The sequence below is a fragment of the Tripterygium wilfordii genome, chromosome 13 (assembly GCF_013401445.1).
Source record: "Tripterygium wilfordii isolate XIE 37 chromosome 13, ASM1340144v1, whole genome shotgun sequence".
In the NCBI taxonomy this organism is placed as follows: Eukaryota; Viridiplantae; Streptophyta; class Magnoliopsida; order Celastrales; family Celastraceae; genus Tripterygium; species Tripterygium wilfordii.
In genome coordinates, this window is record NC_052244.1 from 4,644,042 (window position 1) to 4,650,041 (window position 6,000).

The following is a 6,000-nucleotide window of genomic DNA, read 5'->3' on the forward strand; positions in this document are numbered from 1 at the left end:
GTCTTTATTTATCACTTGAGATTACAGATTGAGTAAAAAATCAAAGTCTCTGCCAAGTCGAATGCCCCCCTCCTTGTCCTAATGAACTCCTTTTATGCTTTCTTTGAGCGATTACCAGCAGTTGAAGTTGGAGAAGTTCATAGCAGTTGGAAGGAGTTTATGATAGTTTGGAGGAGTTTGCTGTAGTTTCTGCTGTTACCATTTAACGAGGAACTGTCTTATCTTCGGCTTCGTCCCTTAGTTATTGGTTCGGCCTTACTTGTATTGGCTTTGTATTGCCTTTTTAAGACCAAGTCCTTTTTGGACTATATGTTCTGGTCTGATTGTTGTTGGGCTTCGTAGACCTAGCCTCTGTTGAGCTTTTATGTTTGGTTTGGCCCGTTTGTATTGTACAAAGGTTGGGTTGAACAGGACCCATATAATTGGTTGGGTTGAACAGGACCGATGTAATTTGTTGAGGTTGAACTTGACCCCTACAGTTATCTTCTCTGGAACTCCTAAATCTTTCTGGAAATAATTTTTAGAAAATACCTGTTGCCATCAAGCAGCTTAATAATCTCTCATCTCTTTACTTGGTGGGTTGCAAGAAGCTTCAATCACTGCCTCAACTTCCAATGAATGTTCAATATATAGACGCAGAGAATTGCATATCACTAGAAATGGTGGCAAGTCCTTTATCCATAGCAGCCAGAGGAATATTTGACTCTCACGGAGATTTATTTACTCTAATTTTACAAATTGCTGGAAATTGGACCAAAATGCAATAAACAGCATAGCGGCGGATGTAGAATCGAGGCTGCGGTAGTGGGAAGTCACTTATCTGGAAACTTTATTATCCCTGGTCTCTCTCTAACTGTCGGTTTATCTTTATACAAGTATATTTTAAATAAAAATTTTTGATTATCATGATGCAGGATACTTTAGCAACCGGTATCAGTTTTTTGGGAGGTGATGTTCCAGATTGGTTCAACTATAAAAGCAGAGGATCCTCAATAACTGCAAAGCTTCCTTCACATTGGTGCAATGACGAGTTATTCTGCCTGGTTTTTTGTGTTGTTATTGAGTTCAAGCAGTTCACTAGATACTCTAAGGTCGATGCTTTTTTCTATGATTGCCACGTAAGAGATAACAGAGGTGACAGCTTCAGTATCCATGGTGGTTCAAGGTTTTGTTGGGGATTTCAAAATGCTTCTCAGCCAAATAAATTTATTTTACTTTATGATAAATCATTGGTAAATATTGGAGGATACCTGGAGAAGCATACAATACGAATGAGATCTCAATTAATGTATGAGACTTTGATTTACTAAAGGGTGAGGTCTTTTTGTACAGACCAACAAACACCAAGTGAGTTGGGTTACCGCATTAAATGTACGATGGAAAATAATCTATTAATAAAATTCACGTCCAATTATGGATTGATGATATCCTCTTGAGAATGTTTATAGGATATGAGATTGTGTATAAACCCTGTAGATGGATTTTAATTAATCCGACACATTCAAATAAGTTAAGTGGTAAACTCAAGGAAATATTTAAAAATGTCAATTAAATATTGTATGTCAGTGACATATTTAATTGACAGGTATCTGTAATTTAAAGTGAGGAATTTTATGAACAAGTATAACGAAAGGCCTAGATTTAATTTGAGATAAAACGGGGAGTGCAATTATAATATTTTAGTGGAATATATTATAATTTATGAATTATAATTATGCCCATGAGTTTGGGTTGATAATGAAATTCATAGGAAGTCCATGTTTTATTTTTCCTAGTTGGTCCCCACTGTAGCCCAAAAGCCCAATACTAGAAGATACAGAAAAACAAAAAAGGATCGAAATTAGGAGAGGGAGAGGGAGAGGCTTAGGGGCTGGCCCACCTAGGGAGAAAACCCTAGGTGTGGCCGACCCTATAAATACACACATAGTGTGTGTTTTGACAATATAAGTTTTGAGACACCAGTTGGCCTCTCTACTCTCTAACCGTTTCCACTAGTTTTGGTTTTTGTTCTCTAGGTTTTTGGAGAAAAGAGACCACCCTCTCAATCCAAGTTTTGAAATTGGTGCATACTGTGAAAGATCCGTATGTTTGAGCTTAGTATCAAACTCGCTGATTCCATCATTCGTTCCTGATTATTAGAGATAAAATCAGAGAGATCTCAAGGTAAATAATCTACTTGCAATTAATTGATATATGGTTTATGTTATGGTGATTAGTATTTGATAAGAAATTTTTGAAACTTGTATAGCTATCGTTTATGTTTATGAGGTCCTTACACGCTTCAGCGAGTTGCATGTTTCCAACAATTGGTATCGGAGCCGGTCATAGATACATAATCGATGCTAAACAAAATAAAAAATTTGTCAAATTTAATTTGTTAGCATAATCTATGTTTTTTGGTGTTATTGCTAACTTGTTTTTTATAGGCTGAAATTCTGGCTATCATGGTTTAGTTTTTTTTAAATTCTGATTGTAGAATTGTTCACCCCGAATAAAGGAGTATAAATTTTTGTAAATCGAATTTTTAGATTGTGAACTCCGGTTTGAAGGAGGCTAAGGTTTTTTTGTAAAACCAGATGAAGAAACGAAGGACATCGGCAGCACAGACAGCAAGTGCTGGCAGCAGCTACGGCTGCAGCCAGCAGTTGCTGCAGCGCATCCGACGCTCGGCGGTCACCTCCGGAAGCTGCCAGACAGATGTGGGTAGATTGGGCAACGGGTGTGGGGCAGTTCGGGCAGTCCGGGCAGTAGTGTTTCGAGCAGTTTTCAAACAGGGATTCCTAATTAAGTAGAGATTCAGGCTTGATTGAAGACCATAATAGCTAGGACTTTTGATTGATTTGGTTTCCTATTTTAACTATCTCTCATATTTTAATTGCATGTATGATTGTAATTAAATGACATGCTAGATTAGCATTCCTATTTATTTATGGATGTTATCTAAACGTGGAAAATAAAATACTAATCACCCGAAAATAAAATATTAAGTGGGAGAAGGGTTACACATCACCCTATGGTTTCCATCATTGGTTCAAAGAAAAATATGTAATGATAAAATTCGGAAAGTTGAGATATTAAATGTGACTACGGTATTGTTGATGTAAATTATTGACAATTGAATTGTGGAGAATGAATGAGCAAATATAAGACAAAACAGAGAGATTTTAAGTGGTTCGGCGTTTAGCCTAGGTCCACAGTGTAGAATGATATGGTATTTTATTTATCACTTGTGAATACAGTGCGAGTAAGAAATCCCCCTCCGAATCCGAATTTTTTTTTTTCCACCCTCCTAATGAACTCCTTTTATGCTTTTCTTGAGCAGTTACCAGCAGTTGTGGCAGTTAGAGAAGTTCATAGAAGTTTGGAGGAGTTTACTGTAGTTTGGAGGAGTTTGTAGTAGTTTACAGTAGTTTCGGCTGTCACCATTTAACAAGGAACTGCCTTATCTTCGGCTTCGTCCCTTAGTTATTGGTTCGGCCTTATTTGCATCGGCTTTGTACTGCCTTGATAAGACCAAGTCCTTTTTGGACTGTAAGTTATGGTCTGTTTTATGTTGTTGGGCTTCGGGGCCCTAGCCTCTGTTGGGCTTTTATGTTGTTGTTGGGTTGAACATGACCCATATAATTTGTTGAGGTTGGCTTTGACCCTTACACTTTGCCCCCTATTTTTAAGTTTGATTTAAACTTAAAAATATTTTGCTTGGGGTTGCGTCTTCTTCAAAGCTCTTCGTCTCATCATCTCTGTTTGCAGTTTTTGCATTTTTTGACTGTTGAAGTATTTATGCAATTGCAATTTCAGAGCAATGAGATTAGCAATGAGAATATCTTTGTCAAAATAAAACATAAATACTTCATACATGGGAATAAATATGCAATGGTATAACTCTTAACGAGCCCAGGTACGAATAACATCATTTATGATATTCATTGCATTCCCAACATGAGCTGCAAGATCTAAAAGAGATTCTTGTAATCGATAAACGTTTTTATTTCTAGAATGACCCCAAGCGTTATCGCGAACTCTGTTCAGCGCATCTCTGGCCGCTCGAAGTACATCTGTATAAGACTGGTTTCGTTCGTACTCGTTTTGCAGATTTCTTTCAGCTTCTTCAAGAAGTCCTTTTAATCCTTCGATGGAGTTTTGAGGATTTTCTTCGTACATTTCTTCAGATACTACAAATATTTCAGCGACTGAATCGTCTGGTTCGTCGTTGTTTCGAGATGTGGAAACTTCTCCTTTGGCCTCTGCCTTTTTTGAAGATGAAGGGTCTTCGTTTCTTGCCCGTTTTGAAGGAATGAGATTCTCTTTCTCATCCAATGCTCTTTTTGCAGGAGTGGAGTCAGAAGAACTCATCTTGCTGAGTGTTTGAGAGATTTTTTGGAAGGAAACAGGAATGTCTTCTCCTTCTTATCGCCGTGTATTTAAGGATGAAAGGTTCACGTTCAAAGAAGTAGTTATTCCTGAAAACGTGGGAAAGCTAAACGGTTGCACCATTTTTTAGAGACCATGGTGTCTTTTCATATTTCGAAATAAACAATTCAAATATCCCGCCTTTTATATTTGTTGGAAATGAAATGGAATTTCGTAGAAATTTTCCTGAAATAAAATTTGGAAAAAAGGAAAATGGACAGGAATTTTATTTTAGGGTGTAAAGAACAATGTCTATTCCATCTACAACAGAACCAAGTTGTACTGTGATCTCAGTGATTGCTTCGTGTAATTTATCTGAATCATGACTACTTGCTTGTCGACCCCATGACATATATCGAACGCCTTGTATGGCATATTTTGAGACCATAAGTTGTCTTCTGTAGTCTTGAACTTTGTCAGTTGCTTTCTTATGTCTCCTTTTGGTTTCCATCAGAGCTTTTTGTAGAGATTCGATGGTTTTCTGGTGATCGTCCTCGTATACATCTTCTCTTATAGGGGAGAGGTTGAATCTAGGATCATTTCCATCTTCACCTTCTGTAGAAGTAGAACCTTCATCAGTTCTAGATCTCTTCGCAGGTGGAGAGTTAAGAGTATCAATCCTTGAAGATTTCTTGAGGAAAATATTGGTTTCTGCTGATTCTTTCTTTTGAATATTTATACGAATGGAATATGAAGGAAGTTACCTTTTCCTTGGAAGTTGTGATAGATAATGGGGAAATGGACGGTTGCGACATTACTCCACGTCTTTTCTCGAGGAGTTGGAACGCCTTTTGGTTTGCTCGATGGTTAATTTATTGGAGTTCAATTATTTTTGGAATTTTTGGGAAGCTTCGTCTTCCTCTAATAAAGCTTCGTCTCCCTCTAATAAAGCTTCGTTTTCCTCAAATAAAGCTTCATCTTTTACCGGTGAGATTTTTGCTTCACCTAAAGGTTTCATCTTTGACAGAAATTGAATATTTGGAATGTAAAGAGGAGATTCTTGGTTTGTCTAAGAACTTTATCTTTGGCAGAGATAAACATGGAATAGTATTTATAAATTGTTAAAATTGCTCAAGCTTTTAAGGTCTTGGCCATAAGGCATGATGCATTCTAACTAGATTATTTTTCATAAAAAGATTGATGTTTTGTAAAGCTTGTCGTAGCTTTTTAGGATCACTTTCCATAGCAGCATTTTCTGACATGTCTCAAAGCCGATAAAGTGACCTTCCAGCCAATTTGTAGGCTCGGGTAAGCTCTATTATCCTTCTTTCTGCTTCATGGAGATCTTTATCTAAACGTATCAGCAGATCTTGCAGATCGGAGACGTGTTGATAAGGATCATACCCGTCGGGGTATAGCTTCAACTGTTGAAATTCTTCTGCCACTTTAGATGGTCCTTCATCTGACTTGGTTGGTTTGGACGTTACTTTTCAGTACTCAGGCTCGATAGGAAGCTTGGATGAACTCATGACTGTAGAGGTTTTTTGTTTTGGAAGTGGTGCTTCTTTGGGTTTTCTCTAGTATATTTATAGGAAAAAGAGCACAACTTTAGAAGTTGAATCGTATTTCGATTCTAACTAGCCTTTTAGT